Below are 24,506 nucleotides of genomic sequence, written 5' to 3' on the forward strand. Positions count from 1 at the left end.
TGAGTTCTCCATCTTAAGCATTATGAAACACCCAGAAATTTTATGGTACGTTGCCCGTTGACTTAATTTTCAGTAAGGTACTCTAAATGACATCCTGGCATTTTAAGACTGTCATTGTGAAGACAAATCCCTTTACAAAATATGGTTCAAGCGATGTGGCACGCAGCACCACGCAGAAATTTTCAGTAAAGTTTCTAGAGTTTTTAGAAGCCCCCAAACAACACCCAGCAGCCTTAGTCGTGATCCTGCCTTCGCCTTCCATCTAATTCTAGCTTTCCCAGAAATGACATAGGGATTCCATGGAAAACAGCTCATATTTCTGCCCAGCTCTTCCCCAAACCAGGAAACCCCCTCTGTGCGTTACATAGGCATAGGCAGCCCCAGCCCCAGCCCCGTCCCTCAGCGCCCAGCCCCGCCCGGCGGGCGGCAGCCGTTGGAACGGGGCGGGCGCGCTGGGCGGGGCATCTCCCACGATTGACGTTTCCCACAGCCAATAGAGACGGGGCGCAGGGCGCGGGGCGGGCCCTCCGGCGAGTAGGCGCGGCCGAGGCGTGGCGGGAGGCGGGGCGCGGGCGCGGATTGGCCGGGGGGCGGGGCGCGCGGGGTTTTCTCCCGGGCTGCGCCGCCGTCCGCGGCCGGGGGGAGCGTGTGCGGCAGCGCGAGCGTGGGGCGGCCGTTGGGCCGGCGGCTGACGGGGTAACGGCGGGCGGGGAGCCTCGCGGCGGCGGGAGGGGGGCGCTGCCCGCTCCCTGCCCCTCGCCGTGCCTCCGGCCCGGCCCGGCGCTGTCAGAGCCGGGGGAGGAGCGGGGACGGCAGGGGGCGGCAGCGGCCCCGGGGAAGCGCGTCCGGAGCGGCGGGGGGGTGTCCCCGGGGCTCGCCCCTCTGCGCCCGGGGGCCGCGGCTCCGCCTGCCGGCGGGTGGGGGCCGGGGGGCCGCGCTGGAGGGGTTCGTTAGGTGTGTGTTGGGGGGGTGAAGCTGGGGGGGCTGCAGGGTCCTGGTCTCCTGCCCCGAGACAGGGAGGGTCGGGGTGCGTGGCTGGGGGCGGCTGGGGGGTGCTTTGTGAGTGATCCCCGGGAGGCGCAGAAGGAGTTGGCTTGCGGCGTTGTCAGCCTGGTGGTTGCAATTTCCAGAAACGGCTTCTGAAATGGGAACGCTGGCAGGGAGCAATTAGCAGCCAGCAAGGGAGTGAATTCAGGTCGAGGTGCTTTGATATTAGTAACGGCTAGCAAACAGGTCAATTAGGATGCTTTTTTTTCTTGTAAAGCTGTCCGAGGCCCATTTTTAATTAAAAACATGTAATTTATAGCTTTTTCATTGACATGTAGTGCTTTATTGCCTTGTTTTCCTGTCTGCTAGCATGTGTGGTACCAACCAGAGTGTGAGTAACATACTACAAGCACGTAGTCCTGCAAAACTCAGCCTTCAGCAAACTCTTATAATAAAACTTCCAGACCTGGAGGGTTTGAAATGATAAAGTGCTTCTGTACTTCTTGGCTATTTCCTATTAAAATTGCATCCTTTGGCGTGATATTTTAAAGTTTCGAATGGGAGATGAACTCAACCCTTAAACTGCGGAGCCGACCTGTCACAGAGCGGGCACCGTTTGGTGCCATCCCGTGTCACTCGAGAATGGCCCCAGAAGGGTGTTCAGCTGAAGGGCTCTGTTTCAGTCGCTGCTCTCCTCCTCTCCAACAAGTTTCTGCTTACCGTGCTGTTTTCTGTCTGGTGTTAACCTCTATGGTGAGAAGTTGAGCTGCTTTCTCTTGCTTGAATTGCAGCTTTCTGCTGAGTTCGATTCCCTTTGAGCCTAGAATAGACCTTCCCTTCCTGGTTCTCAGAGGCTGTGGATCTCTGTTTATATCAACAGCTGGTACCTGTGGTAGAGGAGTTTGTGCTGTAGTAACTTCACTTAGGAAGGTCTAGACAAAACTTTCAATAGTATATGTTCTGTGTGTGTGCATGCTGAAAGTGAAGAAGAGTTCAAACTTAAGATATGGAGTAGACTTAGAGGCTTCATTTCTTTGGAAATATACTTGTTCCACCTCTGATTTCATAAGTCTCCAGTGACTGCAGTTAATCCATAAGAAATTTCTATTTTATTACCACTTCTTTTTGATACGGCTTTAAAAGTAGGGGCAAATAAGTGTGGCTCGTTGAAGCCAGTCTGACCTGTTGATGTCTTCCTGGGGACAAGCTACAGTGAGGGTGGTCAGGCACTGGCAAAGGCTCACCATGGCAGTGGTCACGGCACTGAGTCTGCCGGAGTTCAAGAAGCATTTGGACAATGCTACAACGGTCTTGGACACATGATTGGATTTTTTGGGTGGTCCTTTTGGGATCCAGGAGCTGGACTCGATCCTTCTGGGTCCTTTCCAACTCAGATACTCAATGAATACTGTGGAGTTAAATCGTTCTTATTCAGGGGGTTAACCTGGAGAATGATTGTATTACTTACTGTATTCAATATGGTGTAAATCATTTAGTGATTGTAGTAGATAGACAAAACATGCGTTTTTCATGTGGCCTGTTCCTGAGTCATACCTTTACGGATGACAAGCACAGGTCATGGGGGAGAACAGGAAAGCGTTCTGGGAACATTTAAAGACTTTCAAAGGTGGTTTTGTGGGTTGTTGCTAATAGTCATTTAATCATAAGCTCTCTGTAAGTCATTGTTTAAAAAAAAAATCAAACTAGGTTTCCAAACAGCATTTAAATACATGACAAAGTAATGTAATCTTTCCACTCTGTATTTGGTGCTTATGGGATTACTTCTTGAATTCTGCATTCACTTGTGGCATTGAGAACTTCTGAAAGGTGATAATATTGTAAGAAAAATTGGAAAGATTTTAAAGTGTTGCAAGAACTGGGAAGCATGTCTCAGTACAGAAGATTGATTTATTCAAGTGTTAAAAGGGGAGGGAACAAAATAAGACTGATAGACACAGCTAGTAGTGGCTATGAAAGGATTCACTATCTAGAAAGAGAATCTAAACAGCTTATGCTCCTTATAGTTATGTCTATAGTATACAGTATTACTCTATTGAGAGAGGACAAGTTTTCTACATTTCAGTTTATTGCTTTAGATTTCAATAGGGCAAAACTGCTATCAAAGGTTGTGTATAGTGGATTCACTACTGTTAGGTATTTTTGAAGTAAGATTTAATACTTCCTGAGAAAGATGTACTAATTCAAATGGTGGTTTCATTGTGGAAGTGATCTTATGTTGTTGAGGGTAGATGAGGAGGGGGAGGGTGGTTTTTTGTCCTCACTACAAGCAGAATGAACCCAGAAAAAGCTGTACTGGAAAACTGCTCATTGTATGCTTGCACAATTGCCTGACATAAGAGAAGGGGATGTGGGAATGTGTGATTGTGTTATAGCCTGGATTATACAAGAAGTCAAACTGCATAGTAAGGGGTTATTTCCATCTTCCTAAATAGAAGGAAATGTCTCTTCTTGACTTTAAGAGTTAGACTTTATTATTAACTGCCACACTTCTACATGTTTGAAAACAGATAAAATGACAGTTCAAGTTGAGTTACTGTTTTTAACCCTCTTAGTATTTGTAGGGGTGTTAACATCTTAATTATTTCTCATTTAAGCACAACTTCACTTTTCTGGTTTTCTAAATCCTAAAGTTAGTGGGGTGATGTTTGGTGTAATTTGACTACAAATTTAATTCCAGATTCTCTTATAGATAAAGAAGATATTGGGCTGTTATCCAGTTGTCATAGTTGATCGTATTTTGCCAGTCTTCAAGGCTTTTATTGGAGTTAAAGGTAACTTGTGACTTTTGTTGTTTTTGCTTTTAATATCAGAAAATTCACTATAGGAGTTTTCTAAATAGCAGAAGTTCTGTGTTCTGTTTCAAGTTCTTATGAAAGTTTTTGCTGTTAATGTGATAAATTTACATGGTTAAATGTGGTAACTTTGTAATATTTCACAGACAAGAACATATTAATGATACAGTATTTTGACCTTTAGCAAACCTTAATTTCTTAATTATCACAAACGTTGTCTAAACTGCTGTGTGAAGATAATTTTACTCGTGACTGATTTCTGCCTTAGAGTTCACCTTGTCTTGAGTACTTTGTAAAGATTTACAGGCTAAGTGAAAGCTGTATCAACAAGGTATTGATTAATTACTATAGAGTAATCTAAAAATTCTGTTTGGCTAGTGAGAGACAAAAAGCATGTTCTGTGTGTAGCAGCTTTTTCCTAGTTCTGGAGGAAAGCGGGGTCTGGATCTCTTCTCATTCTTACCAGAGTAGATGACTGGATTGTAGGTAATCTTTGAGGTCTTATAAAGGCTACTTTCAGATCCCTACATTCAGATCTGCACTTCATGAGTTCCTTTGGTGGTGGCATGAGAGTTGCTGACTGGGCTGGAGTATATGAGATTCTCTGAAGGCCTGACCTCTGTTAAGTTGGCCTCTTCCATACAATACTGATTGTCTGTCTCTGAATATTCTCAGAAGCAGGTAGTATTTTTTATTGTTGGTTTCTTTGTTGGTTTGTTTTGTATTTTTTTCCTGTGGAGGTAAGATAGCACTGCTGTTCATCTGTGTAGTGCCTTCATTAACAGTAGCTTGGCTCTTTGGAGACCTTGTGCATTGCAGGAGGATCTTTGTAAAACTGGAGACTTCTGACAGTGTCCAGGAGCCTAACCACAAGTGTTTTGCTTGATCTAATATCTACCGTGGTGCTGATACCCTTCTGTGTCTTTGTTTCCTCCCTGGATGCTTTCTGAAGAAGGGTGTGATATAGCTTGTCTTTACTTTGCCTAACTGTTATTAAGTGATGCAGCCTATGTGCTCTGTAAAGTCATTCATTGTTAGACTTTGGCATTGAATAGTAAAATAGGGTTAGTTAAGGACAGTTTAAAAGGAGCTATGAATTGCCTTGCTGCTCTAGGTTTGAATCTTCTCTTTTACTTCTAACATTGTCTGTGTGGTTTTCTGTTTGCAAAGCACTATTTCTAGAGAAATGTTCAGTAGGAAAAGATGTTCAGTTACCAGAAAATAAAAATAGTCTCCAAAAGAGAAGTTTGGACTCTCTGAAAGATCAGTTTCAGCTTAAATTACTTGCACTGATGACAAAGCAGAGTTTAACCAAATATTTATTGTTGAAATTATCCTGTAATTAGTAGTGTTGTACAGCTAAATGTAACACCAGATTTTACTGTAAATTACTGCTATCCCGTTTCTGTGGCTTGAGAAGTATAGAGTATAAATGCGGTATTCTTTTTCGTGGCCTGGATAAGAATTTGACTACAACATCTTAAGAACATAGTTTTTGTATTTTTAATAACATTCTTCAGTGCATATTTAAAATGCATGATGTGATCTCTTACCACAATGGAAAAATGGAAGATTAGAACAGCTTTTTCTAATTTGAAATGCTCCGTTATCCCGTATATGCGATTTTAAGTATACATTCTTATTGCAAGCTTTTGAATTGGATCATAGGCGGAGCTTTAAATTCTGATTGTTGAATCAGCACGTATACTACTTCTGAAAGTCAAAACAAAATTCAAAAATGATTATTAATATGTACTTTTGGGGTTCACATTTATTCAGACACTTTTATTGCTTTCTCTTACTCACAAGAAAGATTTAATAAAATATTTTAGAATGCATGGAATTTATCCTGCAAAAATTAAAAACACAATACAAGCTTACTTCAGTTTGGACATTTCAGTTTAGGATCCGAAAGTTCTTTTTCAATTTCCGAATACAGCATTTTGTACTTTGTAGACCCTATTTGGAAATGAACTATTTGTTTCCTTTGTTGAAAGAAGCTGTTTTTTGTCCTTTTATTCCCTGTTCCGTTACTTCCTTTTGAAGCTGTACTAAGATAATACTGTAACTGCTGCTGTTCTCCTATCAGTCAATTAAAAGTGTGGCCAAATAGTGAGCCTGTATATCATTCATCCTCGCTTAGAGGACTGGATTTTTTTCTTGTATGGCTTTTTGGGTACTCTTCTTGGTAGGATGTTGCATTATCAGACCATGAATCTGAAGCAAATCCTGTGTTTGGAGGGGGTGGGGTTGGAACCACAAAGAATGTCTCAGTACAAACTTTTTATTTCAGGCAGTGTTTGGTGTTAAGGCTGCTTTGTCCCCTCTCTAGTCAATGCCTCTGTTTTGCAGTAATTTTTGACAAGAGGTTATCTACATAATAGTCAGAGGCAGCTGCTCAGGTCAAGCCTGAGGTTGCTACGTATCAATGTTACTAACCCCTTTTTTTCAAAAAAGCACAATCACAGAATGGTTTCCATTGGAAGTAACCCTTACGGATTATCTAGTTCCAACCCCCTGCTATGGGCAGGGACACCTCCCACTAGGCCAGGTTGTCCAAAGCCCCATCCAGCCTGGCCTTGAACACCTCCAGGGATGGGGCATCCACAGCTTCTCTGGGCAGCCTGTGCCAGGGCCTCACCACCCTCACAGTGAAGAATTTCCTCCTAACATCCAATCTAAACCTACTCTCTTCTACTTCATAGCCACTATCCCTATCCATACTCCCTGACAAAGTTCCTTCCCATCTTTCTTGTAGGCCCCCTTTAGGTACTGAAAGGTCACCCCAGAGCTTTCTCTTCTGGCTGAACAACCCAAGCTCCCTCAGCCTTTCCTCATAGGAGAGGTGCTCCAGCCCTTGAATAATCTTTGTGGAGGCTGAGGCAACAAAGACAAGTTGCAAGTGTTTAACATTAAAAGTAGTATTAAACCTGTTGTGGATCTCATGCTAATTAACTAAAGATGTTGGGCTTACTTTCACACTATTGTGTGTGCTTAAGGATGTGTTTTACAGAAAGCAGTTAACATTTGTGGAGGTGGTTAAGAACTGTACACTGATGATTTTCTGTTATTTTTTTCCCTATCCCTGAGTATGATGTACTTTTTTGATGAGTATGCTGTACTCTAACTTTTTCCCCAAATTTGTTCAAACATAGGCATTTTTTTAGTTCAAAGAGGAAGATGCACATTTCTGAGACTGAAATCCATACTCAGTCTTTATCGCGTAATTCAATTCAGGAGAAAAGGTGAAATAAAAACCAGTCATATTAAAACATTTTTTTGTTACATTTGATCTTAGTTTAGTACCATCCCAGAAACTCAGATGTTATTTATGGTATTTATTCATGTTGACCTTTGGCTAACTTGAGTTAGTGTGTGGCATCCCTGCTTATAGCAGGGGGGTTTGAAGTTAGATAATCTTTAAGGTCTCTTCCAACCCAGGCCATTCTATGATTTAACTTCCATGGGATAACTTCAGAATAGAATAATGACTTAAAATATAGACTGAATACTTGAGAGAAAATATTGGGGGTGGGGGGGGAGTTTACAATATTACCAGCACTTCGTTCTTGCACTGTAGCAGAAATGAAACTCTACAGAAGTGAATCTGGGAGTACTTCAATCTTGTGTTGTAGATTGGAAAATGCTTGGAAAAAAGGTGTGTTCTCCATAAAAATGCTCTGTAAAATGACTTAGTGTTACAGATCTATGTTCAAAAACTTCATCCAAATACAAAATAAAATCTTAAAATGAAACATGTTAGTAAACCACAATGTTCTGACTTGGGGAGAGTATGCATATAACCCATTGAATTAAGCAAGTTTTAAGCAGCCATATATAACAGATACAACTTGGTATTCCAGCTTCTTGAATTGGATGATCTGTTGGGGCTGAAGACAGAAATATATTTACCACTGCACCCCTGTATTCACATGCATGTGCACTTCTTTTAGCAAAAGGTACATAACCCCACATTTTACTTTCATCCTTAGACCATGAAAGCTCAGTTATCCTGACAGAAAATTTCAGTCTCAAATAGAGACTAAGTATTAAATGTGGGACAAATCTTTCTGAAGGAAAAGTTTGTGCAATTTTAGTTCTGGTACGAAAGGATGATGCCAGAGGTTGCATTACTTCTGGTCTCCATATGTATCGTGGAGTTCTGTTTCATGTATTTTAGAATGCCTATTGAAGCACTATTAAAAAATAAACATGCATTAGCTGAAGTATTTCTTAGTGTGCTGACTTGTTGGAAATCTAAGTGATTTAGTTCTTAAGGCATCATCAGACTTGGAGTATTGGGCTAAAAATGGAAGTGTTTTCACTTACTGCTTATGAATGGATTTTTGAAAGGCTATGGTGAAAAATACAAAATACGTTCCTAATATGTTGGCAGCGGGTTCACTTAAGGTATTTGCTTTTATTAAAACTCACCTCTATATCTTTCAGACCTTTTGATCAGTTTTCCAAAATTTTTAATATTTTTTTCATTATCCTAGATATTGCCTTGGAACTCAAGCTAGTATGAAGATGGTTGGTTTACCGTAGAATTCCCCAACTGTTGGTGGTATTTAGAGTATGCCTTAGACAAAGGGCATGACATACCCCTTACATAGTGTCAAAAACATAATGTCAAAACTTTGGAATGGGACCAGGTGAAAACAGCTGATACTGGCTGAACTTCTTATTCACTGTCGTGAGCCCTAATTTTTTGACCTGAAATATCCATATCAATAAACTGTTGAATTATGTGAGAAGGGTAATTTGCCTGGCAAAGCTATATGTTTTTTAAAACGAAAAAATACAGGTATGTTACAGTTTTAGATGTCAAGTTTATTGACATTAAGGTTCACATACTTTCGTTTTTTCTGAGTGATCTTTGCTTGGAAAGGATAATCACTGAAGTACCTGGATTCTTTCTGTTCAAAAGCTTACAAGAGTTGTTTTTTTAAACTCCCTTTAAAAACAAGTCCATTTTTCCTTTCTTTTGTTAAATGGTTTATGACTGTTTATGTAGTTACCTTAAAGATACTCTTCTACAGGTGTTAGTCTTTAAATTCTGTTTCCAAGGTTAACAACAGTATATGATGCTGGCCAGAAGAATCAGTAAATAAGCAGTTAATTTAATTGCACAAGACAGAACAAATGGGTATATTCTGTGAATATATTCTGACCTTTGGTTATGTAAAGAAGGTAAAAGCAGAGGCATTTTTTGGGGGGAAGAATTTTTTTCCTCTGATCAGCTGATCTTTATTTTTATTTTTTCCCTGACGGAAGCTTTGTTTCAGATAACTCAGGCAGCATGTCCATAGGTGTGTGTTGGTAAAATGAGCGCATAGTTATGATAGCAAGTCAAATTAAAAGAACCTAATGTACATGTTCTTGGAGATCTTATTCAATGCAACTTTTTTATAAAAAACGAATACCAACTGACCAAAAAAAACCCAGCTTCATCTGGAGCAGTCAGCACTGTAGAGTTAAGTGATGGCTAGAGCGGTTCTTGGCTACTGGCTTCTAGCAGATGCAGTTCTTGAAGTTCATTTTTTTAAACTTTGCAAGAAATATCAGGGCTCAGGGTTTCAAGAAGTTGTTGTTGATTCAAGGAAAAACTGTAGTGGAGAGAATTGTCATCTAGATGTAGGGTAGACAAATTCACTGCATTTCAGAGTGAAGAGGCACCTAACAAAAATAAGTTGGTTAAGGGATTGTAAATTTTTTTTATTGCACATTTCATGGTTTATCATTAGAAGCGATATTTAAGAACTTAAAGGTAGCCTGGTTGGTGTGAAGTTAGTGTTCTTCTAAAAACTATTTTATAGAAGATAAATAGGAGGCTTTATACAGTTTTTTTAATACTTGACATGTTCATGTTGGAGGTCAATTCCTTGCTCTGACTGTATTCTTTCAATATTAGGCTGTGCTATTTTGATGAGCTATCACTTCAAAGCTGGAGTTGCAGTATTTTGAGCAATGATAAAAGTTGGAGCAGGGCTCAAGTACTCTTGTGTTACTGCATAGTATATGAAGAAGTTATTCCCATTTTTATAATAGGCAAAATGCTTTGTTTTAACTATCACAAGATGGCGTAAGGCAGTACTGCAAAACATATTGATGTCCTCATGGGTTTTTTGATTGTTTCTAACTTTACTAAATACATAAATATTTATATTTACGTGAAGGATTCATTGTGTTCTTGAGTGTGCATTTTGTGTTTTTTAATGGTCTTCCCCATGTTTGTTATCGGAAGTTGTTCTTTATTTCAATGTGAATCCATTTTGAATTAGTTTGCCTCTTTCAGAGAACTTACTAGTAGAAAACTTTATTTTCCTTTAAAATTTAGTGTCCTTGGATTATTTTAATAGACAATTAGTTGAGCTGTAACTTAGAGCAGTACGCACCTAGATATTTTTTTAGAGGAACATACTGCTTTATCCACCTTTTGAACTAAACTTTGCATTAGGTAGTACTTTGCCCATGTTTTCTGCAACTTGTTAAATCTTGTTTGTTCTTACCTCACTCTCATTTCCAGTATAAAATGCGATAAAGAATATCCCTTTTAGTTGGGGAAACAAAGTTTTTCTTTTTCATGGATGTGGAGTTCTTTATTTTTTTTTTAGAGAAGAATAGCTTCTGTTAACTAGCTTCAGGTTCGTCCTCAAAAATATGTTTGATCCAGTTACCGCACAGTCTATATCTGCTAAGCATCTGTTGGAATCAGAGGGGCAGCACTGTGTTGTGATGGCATTAGCCTGCTGTCAGATGGCACTTTAATTCTTGAAAGTATCCTATCTTGATTTGAGGAAGAGGGCTTCTATATACTGAAGCATTGTTAGGATGTTCCGTGATAGATATGACTCATTGTCTAATAGTGTTACAGATATGGAAAGTCCGATTTTTTGTATTTACGTTTTCTTGCCAAATGTATTCAGTTACGAGGTGATTCTCTGGTAATTCAAGAATGTTGCTGGTACTTGAGTAATTGTGTGGAAATTCTCTTACCAAGTTTCTTGGTGTTGTAAAGATATGAGTAACTTTTCCACACGGTGTTTGTTTGGTTTCTCTACAAAGTTGGAAAGTTTTGCAGTGTGTTTCTTTTGTGAAACGTAGGAGAAACAGAATTATGAAATAATTTTGCCTGTCAAAGCAAAGCTTCATGAGTACTAAACATTCTTATTAAAAAAGCAAGATGCTGCTCTAATGGAAATCTCACCTGTCATCTTCCTAGTTGCTTGTTTACTAATGTTAGAGTATTAGCAGTTTTATATTTTATATAAAACCAATCATGTTTTGCCATGGAATTTTTTAAGGCTTAAAGATATAATTGTTTCTACTTTTCCGTAGCGTAAAGTAGAATTGTGACTTTTTTTTCTTTAAGCATATTTTTGCTGCGCATTATCAGTCTGAAATGATACATGAACTGTGATGGCACAGAGGGGAAAATGTGCTCCTTTGTAGGGGTGAATTGGAGATGGAGACACTTGAGACATTCCTGACTATGATTTGTTATTCCTTTGTCTGCTGTGTTAAGCTTAAAGAATAGCATGTCTCTTGTGAAACTTTGGTCTTGCATGTGCAAATATTTGAACAGCAAGTTTGTCTACTAACAGAGTTGTAATTTTTTCCTCAATACTAAATTTCAGCTTTTAAAAGTAGTGATATGTGTCCATAGATAGGTATGGTAGTTTTGAACTGTTTGTCCTATCATGGGCCCTTGAAAATAAGGATAGGCCTTTAAAGTAGGAGGATGAGTATCTGTAGTCTGTATGGAGGCTAAGCCAGAAGGTCTTTAAGCACCTGAATTTTTTTTTTTATTTACAGCAGTAGATGTACTCTTTTGAGTTGGATTTCTTTTCCCACCCCCTCCATTTCAATTTATCCTCCAAAGGTGTATTTCCTTGTTTTTGCTCCCCTTCATCCTTTCAATGCAAGCCCCTCATGGCATTCTTCTCCCCACTTCACTGTCTTTTGTGGTCTCCCCTTGAATTAGCTCTGAAGTAACACTACTGTTGTTTGCAAAGGCCTGAGCTACTGGAGAATTGAAGACAGCTTTTGCTCTGCTAGTCCTAGCTAAAGAAACATTTGTAATGAATTGAGAATGGTCTGATGTAAAGGTGGGCATAACTTTGTCTCTGCTGAGAGCAGTAAAAAGTTACCTGACCCACAGCTGGGATTTTTAAGTGCTACACTACTAAGTATGAAAGGCTTCTTGTTTCTTTATTTGAAGGTGAATACATTCAGGTCTCTGGCTGGAATTGTAACAGCCAGCTCCGAATTCTTTAAGAATGGACAACAGAACTATTGCTGCAAATGAGATGATCTAAAATAGGCCTTATATCAGCAGGATTACAATTTAAAGGCTCTTCTTTTGCAATATCAAATTAAGCTGAATGTGCTCCAACCCAGTGCTTCTCACCTTTTGTTTTGAAAAGAGTTGTTCCTTTTATCCTGCTAGAGGAAAGGGAGATGCGTTGTTATCATTTGAGGTATGTCCTCCTTTCAATTTACTGACCTATCTCTGTGTTTGAAAAGCACTGCCATAGGTTTCGCTTCTTTCTCAAGAGTAAGCAGTCATTCACATGACAAAACTGTCTTTGATGACAAAACTGTCTTTGATGCTGATACCCTGAAGGGCTGGTAATTCTGCAAAGGGCTAAAATATTCTGAAAGAGGTTTCTCAGATATTCGGTGTTTTTCAACCAAGCGAGCATGTGTACTGTATTCAGTTCTCTAGTTTGGTCTGCTGATTTGGTTGTAGTTACTTGTTTCAATCACTTGTAAGCTTTGTTTTGTGTTATTGTTCAAAATCCTCTTACAGATTCTAGTGTGCAAGATTGATCTTTCTGCTTGGTTTCTCAGACCTTCTCTTCAAATTCTCAGCTTGCTGCTGCATAGGGAGAGTTGATAGTAAGAGAAGTAATTAGTGCATGTGTAGAGCATACTCAAATACAAGCTCCTGAGCTTTGACTTCCACTAGCTTTCCATTTCTGATTTGCGAATTAAAGAGGGCATAACTTTTGGGGTAGAAGTAAGAGAATAGAAGGAATCTGAAGTTGCATGATTCCTCCCTCCCCTGTTCTCCAGTCACTTATGTCTTCTGTTCTGAAGTCTTTACTTAATTGTACTTTTTCCACTTCATGCATAAAAAAGTCTGTCTTTAGATAGTAGGCTTTGTGGCTGTTCGCTTAGCATCATAGTGCAAATAGTGATATTCAAAAGTGTGACTAGCAGATAGTTTTTGAATAGCATAACTCGGAAGAAGTTGGAAGTCAAAGGGAATTAGTCTGATGTACTGCAATGACTGCATTATTGTGGTTTTCTGCTCACAAGACATTTGAGTCAGCAAGCAATGTATGATCTGATGATGCTTTTTTTCCTGTAGATAGTTTTATTTCCTCTTATTATGTAGGGTATTTTGACTGTTAAACATTTAACTCTGTCTATAAAGCTAAAACATTTCCTAATGTCTTTGCTGACTCTTGCTGCTGACTTAAAGAATGTGTAAGTAATACATGAATATTAACTAGAACTAATTTCTTCCTCTTACCATGTTTCAGCTGTTTGACTTCTCAGTTCAAGAAAGTTCTTTCATCAAATGGTTTAGTGACTTACTGAAATCCCTACCAGCAATTTGCATGAGAGGATGTTGAAATATAGTAGTTGATAGGCAGGTAGAAAATAGCCTTTTTGGGAGGGTTTTCTTGTAGTGAAGATTATGATTTGTTCTTTTTCCCCCCAGATGCTAAGATGAATGCATTAAGAAATTTCTGAAGGTGTTTTGATGATATATTTTGCTGTGGTCTTATGACTATTATATCTGGTTTTTTTTTCTGTAGCTTACATAAGCATTAGGAGAGTAGGGTGTCATTAAATATGAGGTATCTCCTGACCTTTCAGAAAAGGTTGAGATGCCATTATGAGAGTCCTAAATCAGATCTGTTGGGTCTTTGGAATCTTATTACAAGAACTTTCCTTTTTTTCTCTTCCCCTTAGAAAGTCAAGAGAATTGTAACTTGACTTACTCTTTTGTTTCTTCTCCCTCTAAATCAAGAAAATAAATTCAGTAGCATAAGTCCTATACAGGCTGCAAATGAACTTCTCTGAAATGTTTTATGATGGAAACAGCTCTAACATAGCCTACTGAACTTTGTATGTTCAAGAGAAAGATAGGTGAAAGTTGGTATAGTCATTCCCCTAAGTGAGACCAAAGTGCTTTGGACACAGGCAGAGGTGTATGTTCACATGTAGACAAAACTATCACTGCAGCTTTAAAATGGCTCATTTGTTCTCAGATTAGATGTAGATGGGGTACCCAGCTGTGAGTAAAGGTCACCTTTTGATTCAGGACATGATGCTTTCTTGTTTCCATACACAGTGGTTATGGTCTCTGCTTCCTGTCTAACATGTCACCATGCCCAATGAAGTAAACTGCAACAAATTCTGTTGCCCTTGTGATAGGGTTAGGATGAAAATGATGCCATGGGTTATTTGTAATTTGAGGAATTGCTGCTGCTAAAATACTGGAAGGGCTGTCTGAAGTTGTCTTCTCAGGTTTATCAGCTGCAACGGTTGAGGTACATTGATAATCAGTGTGAACTAACTCAGTTGGAGTACTTGCAAAAACATCACAAATACTTGACCAAAATGATCAAACTGTCAACTCGGGGAACAGTTGTGTTGTTTTTTTATATATCTTCTTGTATTATCAGTTCAAATGCCTGCAGTGGTCAGAGCTTCACAGCCCTTTATTCTTGCTTCTATGGTCAGCTGTCTGCATATTTCTGAGTTCAGAAGATTCTGGGGTTAAAGGCATGAATCAGTTTGTATCTTGAGTGTAACAGTGGCGGGAAGACAAGAAAACCAGAAGGCAAAACTTGTGAGTCATTCAAGGTGAATGAACTGAGTTAGAGATCCTATCTATCTAATATCAGTCGAAGTTGGCTTATGTTCCTAGATTTGTTTCTGCTAACTTCTTTTCAGCAACTTTCTAATAAATTTAGTAGTGTGATTAAAAACAATCTGATGGTGGTTGGTATCATGGTCTCAGTTTGATTAGATTAACTGGTTTGAGGTAAGGATTCTAATTATTTTTTTTTGTTTCCAAACTTTACATATTCTTTCTGCTTCCTTTGGAGAACAGATCAGTTATTTTATTTGTGCCAGGAATTATAGAATTCACTGAAGCTGAAAGAGACCTATGGGGATCATCCAGTCCAATCCCCCTACCTGTTCAAGGTGTCAAAGTAGGGTCATGGAAACTTGTCCAGTCAGATTTCAAATGTTTCTGAGGATAGAGACTGCACAACTTCCCTGGACAACCTATTCCTAGTGTTTGACTTTTAGAATTAAAAACAAAAAAAAGGGGAGGGGGATTCCATTTAAGTAGAATCTTAAAATCTTGAATTTTGATTTGTGCCCACTGTCACTATTTCACTAGGTACCACTGATCCTGACTGTTTCCTTTGCTAACCCCATCAGGTATTAATACACTGTGGTATGGTTCCCTGCCTTTGAGCCTTCTCATTCCCAGGCTAAACAATTGCACCTTTCTCGACCTCTCCTCGTATGCCAGATGCTGCAGGCCTTTAAGTATCTTTGCTGGACATGCTTCAGTAAGTCCATGTCTCTTCTGTACAGAGGACCCTAAAACTGGATGAACCTGTGAACAGTAAAATTCAGCAGAGACATTAGGCCAGAAATCAATATACAGTGAATCCCTCGGCATATGTTAGAATGGGAGAGGGTCCTACAACTTTGTTTAATGCTCTGCCATGTGTGGCCTGTGTATGTTTTGCCAATGATTACTTTGGCACTCCTTCTAAGAATATAGAGTACATATTTGGTTCTAAAGTCCAGCTTCCAGGCTTGTATAAGGTATTTCAGATGGTAGCAATAGGGTAGGGGAGGATTAGTCAAAAGAGTCAATAAGGAAAATGGGTTTTGCTCTGTGTGTATGTATGTGTATGTTTGTACATATGTGTAAAACTTACCTAGCTTGTGATTTATAAGTCAGTGGTTAAAAGTAAAAAGTTATGATTTAGCTTCTAAAACGAAGGTAAGAGATTTTCTGTTTTGTTTCACTTTGATCACTATTTGTACAGATATGTCCTGAGGAGATGTCAGGTGGAGCTTAAGCTCTGTATGTGAAACGCAGTTGCTAGACTTAAGCAGTTATGGACTGGAAGACAGAAGTTAATGTTTCCAGTTTCAGCTGGGATTTCTGAAGTATTTTAGCAGTTTTTTTACTTTTGATGAAATCTTTTATCCAATTTTTATTTTTTGCTTCAAGAATAGTTAATGCTTTTGCTAATACTGACTACTAGTGAACTGTGTTTTGCTGTCAGGCAAATCTCACTGCTGTGCAAACTCTGCGTTGTTGACTTTTGTTCCAAAAAGCACGTCAACTGTTTTACTATATCCTTTTGTAAGCTTTTAAGTTCACTCAGCTGAATATATCTTACTTAGCAACTGAAACCTGTGACAGCTTGTAATGACTAAAAGGTCTTATTTCCTCCTTTCTTTTTTTTTTTTTCAAATAGGAAAAGATGTTAACTAGCAGAAGGATGTTAGGGAAAGCACAGTCATGATCGTTACCTTAGTAACACTTAAGCTGAGCATATTTCAGTATGTGGACAACTCTTTAATCAAGTGAGTACCACGACTCCGGTACAAAACCCATAGTCCTTCACTGGTATTCCTTTACTGTTTCAGACCAGGAGAGAGCCTAGTAGTAGGCCACAAAGTAGAGGGGACCAGGCAGCAACTGAGGCCATATTCACCAAACAAACTTAACAGTCAAGCATGTTTCCAAGTGTTTCATGAATACTGGGAGACAGACTCTTTACGTTTCAAAGCCTATCCTGGTGGTCATCATCCAAATTGGTAAGAAAATATGAAATATGATCGATCAAGTGAAGCTGAGTACTCCATGCAGAGAACTGAGCTGCTCTTAAGTGTGGAAGCTGTGCTGTTTCTTTTTCTCTGACTTTAAGCATGTGGGAAAGAAGATAGTTTCTAAGCAAAGGGAAAAGGAAATTGTCTCATATTTATTAAATCCTTTTCCTATCAGGAAGTTTGCATCAGGATTATATGCTTGGCAAGCTAGAGTACATATTTTGGCACATACTTCTCTCTTTGTAACTTTAACAGCCTGCCAACATTGCAGGCAACACTAGCAGTGGTCTGTCCCAGACAGTTTTGATTATAAATCCCAGTGCCTGCAGCAGGGGAGAAAGCTCCATGGGGATGGGTACTATTTGGTCTCCTTGGCTTCTTTTCCCTCTCTAGTGCAGTGGGAAAGAGGGTTAGAAATAGCTGGAGAAGGCAAAAAGATGATTACAGTGGCAATAATCTGCTCTGCATCCTAGTTGAATATCCTGTGAATATTTACCTAAACGTGAGGACATTCCAAGCTAGTTGTGATGGAACCAATGGTCTGCAATCAAACTGTAGCTGAAAAATACTCTACAAGCCATTGTTTGAGTGCACTGGCCCCCAGAAATTCAAGTGACATTGCCCACACAAGCATTCCAGAAGCTTTGTATGCAGTCTTTTCTTGCTTATCAAATGCAAGCTGGATCCTTATTCTCTAATTTTTAAGCATATGGTTAATCTTTTTCTAAGGTTTTGGTGGGGCCAAATGTGTCATGAATTTTAGTCCTCAGTGATCAGGTGCCTAGTGATAACTGTCACTTGATGTCACATTTGACAAGAACAAAGATGAAAATGCAGTCAAGCATAGATATGTTTTCTGTTATGACTGTGTGATAGTGATGAGCATGCTATTAAAATAGCTTAGGTATTTTAAAGGAAGTAAAACTTCTGAAGTGTGAAGAAAAGCAGATGAAGAGAGTAGATACACCTGTTTAGGAAAGCTTTTGAGGGAAAGACTGCATGACCAATATCCTTCGGTCTTTGGGGAGCTTAATTCCTCTTTTTATGCACAGTTTTTTAGAAACTCCAAAATATAAATACATTTAATAAGGCTTTAGCTATGTGGATAATTGGTATAAATACAGCTTATTTTATATAAACGCATGTATTCAGGTAGCTAAAGTGTTATATAAAATACTCAAACTGTAAAAATAAGCTTGTTCTTCTAAATCATTGGACTAGAATACTGAAATTTTACAAGAAAAATTTTACAAGAATATTCCATTTACAGAACTATATTTTATGATAAAATTCATCTGAAATTTTACAACAGTATTCTATCTACACATTTTTTATCATTCTGTGGAATGAAGTGTATGAGATCATAGAATTGCATATATCTTTCCGACTTCTGGTTTTAAGCATGTTTTTTAAACTTGCTTTAAAATGTCTAATTACAGCTTTAACATTAAAGGGAACATATATTTTAGGCTGATTGTTTTGGGGTACTGGAGACAAATGTGTAAGGAACACTTTGAATAACTCCTTTGACTGGATTTTATGGAGCAGTTGCATGTATTCTGTTTTCGATTAAAATGTGGTGTGTTTTTAAGGCAGATTTTTATTTAAAGACAGTAATTTTCTTCAAATAGTGAGGGGGTATTTAGGATGAACTGTATCTTGAAGTGGAATGAAAATTTGTCTGCTGACATCCTTCTTAATTTTATGTCAGGTATATATTGTGCTATATCTCTTTTTCTGGCATGTAAATTCCTATTTTCGTATCTGTGTGAAGTGCCTGACAATAACAAATTGTTGGTGCTCTTAGCTCAATTTTATCACACCTGTCAGTCTGCAGTTTGATCTAAAACGTAGCTTTAAGTTTGCAGTAAAGAAAGCTGTAGCTGCATGGATGGGGAAACTGATTACTGTGCACTTAGAAGCTACTTTCCATCATTCAAAAGAATTGGATTAACAGAACAATGTATTTGTTTTTCTTTGGAGGGAGCACTGAAGTGCTGCCAATAGGACTCTTGAAATAACTGCGTAGTCTTCCCTAGACTCAATTATATCTACTATAGGCAAAGTGCTTCATATCTTGTAAGAGCTGAGGTATTGAATAGTTCATCGTGAAGATGAAGTCTTTTTTCTTTTCATCTGTTGTGAAGTCTGAAAATTGACTTTGTAACATTGCTATGTTTTTGCTGCTTTCTGAAGATATTCATAAGCCTAGATTTTCTTTGTATAGAGAGACAAGAAGAGGATTACCAAAATCAGTACCACAGCTTGTAAAACTTGATCTTTACCTCTAGGTATCTCCCTTGAGTCAAGAATCCTGCATCTTATTCCTGAGGACTTGGTATTTCACAAGAGATTGTAGCTGTAGGTAAGACAAAAAAATACACTACTATGATATGGTTAAGGCAAGTAATATAGTTCGTTCTGATAAATTGATATTAACTAGCAGAAAAGGGCTTTTTCTTAATGCTGTAAAGGCAATAGAGACTAAATCTGCAAAAACAACTAAAAGGCTTGGTTGCTTGTTATAATTCTTTTGGCATCAGTTTTCACTTAAGCTTCTGTAGCTATACATGCCTTCCCTGTCTTTCCCTTCCCCTCTACTACAAAAGAGACTGCTGCATAATTGTTCTCCACATGTCCTACTAAGACAGATGTTGCCCCTTCTCTGTTTTAGTTAGTTGTTTAGGTGACTTCTCCCTAAACCTGGTATGTGAAATAATATATTTTAGGCATCAGCTGGGGAGACCCTTTTTAATATAAAATAGTAATGAATGTTTGCAGCCTTACTAGATAGCACCTTAACATCATAATTCCTCATTTCGTTCAAAAGTTATTTATTAAATTTTAACTTAGTTAAGAATGGGTGCAGTAATGTGCACTGCAATGAAAAGATGAATGAAAGTAATTTCTTCTATTTTTTCCCCTAAGGGTATCAGGTGGTACTAATGCTGAATTGGTTGGATATCATAGTTTAAAAGGTAGTCCTATCCTATCTACTAGTGCTATTTACACCTGTTTGGTAGTACTGAATTAAAGTAACAATATGCGTTGCTTTAACAAGGCACAAAAATAACTTTCTGCAATTACAATTGAAATACTTTGCCTATTACGTAATTCTCATACTTAACCTTGCTTTTTGTCTTTATGCATTTGAAGACTATTGAAACAGTTATTTTGCTTTTAATGTCATTGATGTCATTGGTCCCAGCCAACATGGGTTCATGAGGGGTAGGTCCTGCCTAACAAATTTGATTTCCTTTTATGATAAGATCACTCATCTAGTCGATCAAGGGAAACCAGCTGATGTGATCTTTTTGGACTTCAGCTTTTGACACAGTTTCCCATAGGATCCTACTGGACAAAATGTCCAGCATACAACTAAACAAAAACATCATACGATGGGTGAGCAATTGGCTGACGGGCAGGGCTCAAAGGGTTGTGGTAAATGGGGCCACATCCGGCTGGTGGATGGTCACTAGTGGGGTCCCTCAAGGCTCCATTTTAGGGCCAGTCCTCTTCAATGTTTTTATAAATGATTTGGATGTAGGACTAGAAGGTGTTTTGAGCAAATTTGCTGACGACACCCATCTTGGAAGAGCTGTGGACTCTGTTGAGGGTGGAAAGGCCTTGCAGAGAGATCTGGACAGATTGGAGAGCTGGGTGATCACCAACCACATGAAGTTTAACAAAGGCAAGTGCCGGGTCCTGCACCTGGGACAGGGCAACCCGACTATACGTACAGACTGGGCAATGAGATGCTGGAGAGCAGCCCCGCAGCGAGGGATGTGGGGATTGTGGTTGACAGCAAGTTGAATATGAGCCAGCAGTGTGCCCTGGCAGCCAGGAGGGCCAACCATATCCTGGGGTGCATCACGCATGGCATTGCTGGTCGGCCGAGGGAAGTGATTGTCCCGCTCTGCTCCGCACTGGTGCGGCCTCACCTCGAGTACTGTGTGCAGTTCTGGGCACCATGGTACAAGAAGGACATTAAACTGCTGGAGAGTGGCCAGAGTAGGGCAACGAAGATGGTGAAGGGCCTAGAGGGTAAGACATGAGGAGCGGCTGAGGTCACTTGGCCTGTTCAGCCTGGAGAAGAGGAGGCTGAGGGGAGACCTCATCGCAGTCTACAACTTCCTCGCGAGGTGGAGTGGAGGGGCAGGGGACCTATTCTCTGTAATCACCAGTGATAGGACCCGTGGGAATGGTGTCAAGCTGAGGCAGAGGAAGTTTAGGCTGGACATCAGGAAGAGGTTCTTCACCGAGAGGGTGGTTGCACACTGGAACAGGCTCCCCAGTGAAGCAGTCACTGCACCAAGCCTGTCTGAATTTAAGAAGCGTTTGGACTGTGCACTTAGTCACGTGGTCTAAAATTTTGGGCAGACCTGTGCGGTGCCAGGAGTTGGACTCGATGATCCTTATGGGGCCCTTCCAACTCAGGATATTCTATGATTCTGTAATGTTGAATTTATGAAGTATATGCAGATGTATTTTTTTCCTCTTATATGGTAAAGAAATCATACTGTTAGGGCTGTTTAAATGAATGGTAATAAGCTTTTGTTGTCGTGCAGCTCAGTTTCTTTTGTAAGATACAAGCACATGATAAAGTTAGGTAGCCTCTGTGTCCAATAATTATTTTCAAGTTATACCTTTGAATATGTGTTTCCTTACCTTTGGAGAAGGAAGTCTTTCATTTCCACAAACTAAAAGTGATAGTGATCTTTGAAAACTAAACACTCGTTATATTAAAGCTTAAGAAAAAAAATCGCATGGCTATTCATGAAGGGATGATAGTATTTCAGGGTTTGTGTTTTCTCCTACTCCTTTGTGTAACTGAGGATTTTTTTCATTATCTTTACACCAACAGCAAAAACAAAACATCAGCATAAATAGTTTTTTTTTCAACTCATGGCCATAAACCCTTCTCCTTAGTTTCAGTTGAATATCTGGATATGTCTTTTCAATGAGCTTGAGTAGAGTTCCAGCAAGGCTGGAAATAAACCAGACATCTAAATGTGACAGCCACTGGCTTTGTAGAATTTTAGTATTTAAACTTTAGTGGTGTACAGTGTTGTTAGCTGAAGTACCTGTGCTCTTAATTAGGAAAGTGGGAAAACAATCTTGCTTTGTCCTCAAACCTGCTATTCACATCTTCTGAATTATCTGGGTTTCTAGATTACAGAGTGCTTAACTGAGAGTACTCCTGTTCTTGTTTCCCTCCCTTTTGTGGTAACAAAATGTTACGATCTTCTACTTGAAGGGAAAATCCAGATTCGCATTCATTTTCATTCGTACAGTGGTCTTGCTGGCTGTAAAAACATCACTTTCCAAAGTGGCATACAGTTGTCTTCTACATTCCTTTCACTGATCTCAGACAAAAAAAAAAGGCAATATTGCATACTGACCTCTGGATTTTGTGGCATGATTGCTGACCCTAGCATTAAGTAGGGTCGTTTCTGTTGAAAGAAGAAGATATTAGTGTTAGCCCCTAAAATCTTCCTGGAACATGAATATGCTAATTGAGAGTGAAATGTTAGAATATAAAATGCCATCAACACCTTAAAACCACCATGAATAGAAAGTCAAATGAATAGCCTTTGAATTTTAGTCGACATATGAAGTCTTGTCTTTCTACAGGTGTTAAGTCACCTCTGTCCTTAGTTTGGAGTTCAGTTATGATCAGTTTAGTTTACCCTACCATCACGTAAGCTGTCATATACTGAATCTTCATGTTAATCCACAACCAAGATAGGCTTTATTACTAGAAAATTATGCTAGTCATCTAGATAGCATGCAAATATTTGTCTTTAGCCCAGAATATCTAGTGCACCTGTTGTTTACCTGAGGAAACACAGGTGACAATCTAAAGAAGCTGGTAGCCTGTTAGGAACAGATCTGTAGCACACTTGAAAGCTGTTCTTTTATTTCTTTAATAGTCAGTTGTTCATAAGAGTGTAGATTTCTACAACAGGCTGCTGTTAAGACAGTTTATAAATCCTGTGTAGCATCTTTGGCTGGGAGAAACTAGTGCTTGTGAATACTGTGAATGTTAGTAGGGAGAGTTTATTTTTCTGTCTTCCTTATGATTATCAATAACTCAGGTGCTTTAAACAGTATGTTCATAAAGATAATATTTTGTGTGAATTGTGAAGGTATTGATGACTGACAGATTGTGGAGAATAGCTTTTAAACTCTTAAGAATGAGCCTCTGGCTGAGGAGTGCTGTCAACTTACAGTACTGTAGATACCAAGAGCAATATTGAAGATGTCAGAAGTGCAGATGTTATACAATAGCTTTTAAAATATGTGGCCTGAGTCTGTGTAGAATGCAGGTAGCTGATGGCAGCCGTTCAGTCAAGTGAAGCACAGCTCTAAACAGATGGACAGCTGTAAAGGGATGAGGAATTTACAGGGTAGGTTTGTATAGTAATCCCAAGCCAAACACAGAGGAATGCCTCCTGAGGCAATTCAGGAGGTTCCAGTGAGATAATTCACAGTGAATTTAGCTGTAACTGGAAACAAACTTTTTTTTCACTGGTAGTAGTATGCTGACTTCTTTTTCTTTTCCCTCTTCTCCCCTCTCTCTGTGAAAAGTGAAGTTCACCTTAAATGCCTAAAGTAAATTCCTGTGAGAGCTGATAGGAATGACTATACAGAAGTTTGTCAGACAGCTGCTCGTTCTTTTTTACCTTATGTTAATATTGTAGGCAAAGTAATATAACTTTATATTTTTTGGAAGGAGAAGGCATTGACCAAGGTTGCTATTGTTATATGCTTTTCTTGAGCATTTTTTGTCTTGGAGTTGATTTGTAGGTTGGAGGGCTGGTAAGGTCAGCGAAGTCACAGCCTAGAACAGGAAGAGATTCTCTGGGTGGAGGTTCTGGCCCTGGTGTGCTTTGGCACGACGGCTGCTTAAGTGGCCCAGGGTGCTGAGACTGAGCGAGGCTTGTACCCCACTCTGCCTGTGCATCTTGTCCCATGCTGTACTTGTATTTGTTATGGTAGCAGTGGGTAAAGCAGTGGCATATCTTTGCAACAGCTCTGTTTTGTGAGAGTCAGAGGCAAGCTAGAAAAGCTTGGCTCTTGCAGTATCCTCACCTGTTTCTTTTCTTCTGGTTGAGACTGGGCTTCATGGTAGGCTGATACAGGTTGGAAAATGGAGCACAGAGGAATCGGGAGCACACTATGAAGGCAGCAGGACGAGAGTCACTGCAATGAGGCTGTTGAGGTCACTGGGGCTTCTGAACTAAGGGAGGAAGGACGGAAGTGAGAGCTGTTGCTGTGGTGTGGATGAATCGGACTGGAAAAAGTTACATCTAGTCAGTCCTGCCGAGTCCCTAAATTGCTCTCTGTCCTCTGCTGTGTATCTCTGTGTCCTGTTCTGTCCCTGAACTTGAAAATGAATTGAATCACTAATGGTCTTACTAAGTCACGTGACTGGTGCCTCTTAATGGACAAATCGTGAAAATCTAAGTATCAGCTGCATTTGAAAGTGTCTTTGTGGTTTGCTTTTGAAAAATGTATTTATAGTGAATGATATCATGCATCTCTTCAGATAAGCTCACTTTTCTTTAAATAAGCCTCCTTTTAATTCTTTGGTATATCAAGATCCTAGAAATAAGAGAAAAAGTTGAAGGAATATTGCAAAGCTTTGTTTCAATAGTGTGTACAAAACTTACCGCTACGGTAATTTGAGAAATGTGGTGCTTGATCTATGATACTGCTCTAGCTTGCTGTCGGGATCGGATGAACTAACCAAACCAGTAAATCCACTGTGCAGAAAACAGTATTCTGGAAAATCCTCCTTCAACAAACACT

At 39.4% G+C, this 24,506-nt stretch overlaps 1 protein-coding gene across 20 annotated transcripts in view; it reads left to right on the top strand.

Moving 5' to 3' along the window:
* The first annotated feature begins 576 nt into the window (after positions 1 to 576).
* Positions 577 to 24,506, top strand: part of EPB41L2 (erythrocyte membrane protein band 4.1 like 2) — a 113,166-nt gene continuing 89,236 nt past the window's right edge. For 12 of the 20 annotated variants that reach the window (XM_080583823.1, XM_080583835.1, XM_080583843.1 and 9 more), the window contains exons 1-2: positions 577 to 696; positions 3,698 to 3,779. The gene's annotated coding sequence lies outside the window, so the exon portion shown is untranslated. Of the gene's footprint in view, positions 697 to 3,685; positions 3,780 to 18,982; positions 19,057 to 24,506 lie in introns of all 20 variants that reach the window. The other 8 variants (XM_080583840.1, XM_080583831.1, XM_080583833.1 and 5 more) reach the window with 5 other exon arrangements.

Source organism: Anser brachyrhynchus (genome assembly GCF_964034855.1).
Source record: "Anser brachyrhynchus genome assembly, chromosome: 3".
Classification (NCBI taxonomy): domain Eukaryota; kingdom Metazoa; phylum Chordata; class Aves; order Anseriformes; family Anatidae; genus Anser; species Anser brachyrhynchus.